Here is a 2,569-nt window from a genome sequence, read left to right as displayed (position 1 = left end):
ATGGCCGACGGCAAGCTCCATCTTCCCGCCGGCTACATCTTCAACCCGGCAGGAGACTTGCTGATCACCAAGTACCTCCGCCCACGGATCGACTCTGGAGCGGACGGCATCTTCACCGACGACATGATCCACGAGGCCGACGTCTGCTCCGCCGCCCCCGGCGACCTCGTCGAGATGTATCCACACGCGCGGGGCACGGACAGGAGCAACGGGAAAGGCGGCGAGTGGTACTTCTTCACCCCGGCGCACTACCACAAGACCAAAGACGGCCGCAGCAACGGGAAGCGGCAGCGCGCCGTCCCTGCCGCCGGCGAGGGTTACTACTGGCACTCGGAGAAGGGCGGGATCCCCGTGCTAGACAAGCATGGCAACCGCGTAGGCAATAGACGAAACCTCAGCTACGTTCAGAAGTTGCCGGGAGGGAACGAGAAACTGAGGATCGGCTGGTGCATGACCGAGTACGACCTCGACGGCGACGACAAGAAGCAAGACGGCGTGGTGCTCTGCAAGGTCTGCGTGTCTCGTCACAGGAGTGAGACGACATACGAGGAGGTAATCAGTGCCCCTGGTTCCAGGAAAAGGAAGGCGGACGACGTCCAACATCCCGAGGCTCCACATCCCCAGACCCCACGCCGCCAACAACCCATCATCCAGCAACACGGGGGTCTCCAGGTCCAGGAGACCCAGCGCTGGTTCATGTCCGACGAAGGCGAGACGTTGCCGTCCGGACTAGTGGACGACGGCAGCGTGGATCCAGGCGGGTTCATGTCGTCCGAGGTGACGGATGATCATGTCTTGTCCGACGACCTCCAACTCCAAGAAGGCGCTGCAGAGGATGAAGACCACACCTTCCTGTGCATGTTGGATGAGCTGCTCGGCCTCTGCGACGACACGGCTGTGGCATGCTCTACTCCGATCGTCTCCTGCCAGAGTTGATACTTGCACACCACGTACGTGAGGGACAAAACTACCATCCAAGACTGCGAAATCTGCAGCCAAGAGATGATGCAGGATATAATTAGAATGGAAGCTAGTGTAGCTCAATGGTATAGTCTAGCTTTGATGTATGTCTTGAACAAGCAAGATGTTGTTAATTGTACTGTGATGAAACAGGCAGCAATTCATGCATGCGCAGCAGATTAATTGATTAGTCTTTTGTTATATAGTCGATTTCTCGGTTCTTGAGCTTTTGAAGTCTTGACTAGTTAATAATGCATGGATGGATCAGCCCGCATGCAATCGATTAGATCATGCATCCATCCAAGACATGGTCCAAGAGATGATATACTAGTCTAGCTTTTATGTATCTCATTGTCATGGTACACAAGGTGTCGTGGTAATTGTATTGTGATGATGAACAAAGAATTAACTCCTGTACGCCCATCGTCTCCTCCCTCCGTTGCCGTCGGGGGACGCCGCTGGGCAAACGCTCGGGGGTGATGGCGGTGGCGGAGGCATCCCTCTCTCCCTCAGCCGAGGGGTGGTGCGGGGCCCCTACATGCGGGCGACGGCGGCTGCAGGCACGTGGGTCTGGCCGTACACAGCCAGCGGCGTGCGGCGGTTGGTCTGGTTCGGATGGCGGCGACGGGCTATGCGGCGGCGGCGCGTCATCCGGCTTCATATCTATGGCGGTATGAAGGGCCTAGTGGATTTCTCGGCGGCCTCCGATCAGATCTAGTAACGTCGAAAATCGTGAAATAAATTCAAAAATAATGCGAGCATCAGGAGTTGAAGACCTACCCGACTTAAATAAACTGTATCGATCAACTTTGTGAGTTGCTTTCCATATCCTATATACCTAAGAGAAGACGTACATCAACTAATTGTTCCTCAACTAATTCGGGCACGAACCTCGGGGAATCTTCTAGTTTGTATAATGCACCAACTTCATCAAAGGAGGTTTAGAAAATAGGATTACACACTTACAAAGATATGATCGTCCCACCAAATTTAAGCCATTTATTATGTCAAAATCTAACTATTGTACTTTAAATAATTTGGATGATTCGATCGTGCAGTGTTTCAACACTTTTAGTGTGAAATAATCTATTGGAGTGAACCCAAATACGACCTCGGAAAAAGTGGTAGTTAAAATAACAAATTCTAGGTGCAAATTTTGCACGCTTAAAATAACAAAAACAAATTCTAGGTGCAAATTTTGCGCGCTTAAAACAACCCATCATCTAATTTTTACTCCATAATGCCTTCACTTAGGCCCATAACATGTTGAAGTATCGTGTAGTCGACGTTCACGTGACACCACTAAGTGAAGCAACAACATACACATATTTGAAATATCAAACCAATACCAACTTCACATGATTACTTATAACTACACTTCTCCTATGTCCGCGGGAACAATAGTAACTAATCACACCTCCTCGACATATTCAAGATCAGAGGTGTAATGATATTGACCAAGCATCTGAACATAATATCTTTCACCATGTAAACCAACAATCATCAACTACAAAATGTGATCAACACTATTAATAACCCATACGTACCAATCTCAGGTTTTGAGACAAATATTTAATACAAGAGATGAACTAGGGATTGAGATGAGATG

General features: G+C 49.7%; 1 pseudogene; it reads left to right on the top strand.

Moving 5' to 3' along the window:
* Positions 1-936, top strand: LOC123397420 (annotated as a pseudogene).
* The last annotated feature ends 1,633 nt before the right edge of the window (positions 937-2,569 follow it).

This window comes from Hordeum vulgare, chromosome 5H (genome assembly GCF_904849725.1).
Source record: "Hordeum vulgare subsp. vulgare chromosome 5H, MorexV3_pseudomolecules_assembly, whole genome shotgun sequence".
Lineage (NCBI taxonomy): Eukaryota > Viridiplantae > Streptophyta > Magnoliopsida > Poales > Poaceae > Hordeum > Hordeum vulgare.
Note: the sequence above shows the minus strand (reverse complement) of the source record. Positions and strands in the feature narration are given on the sequence as shown.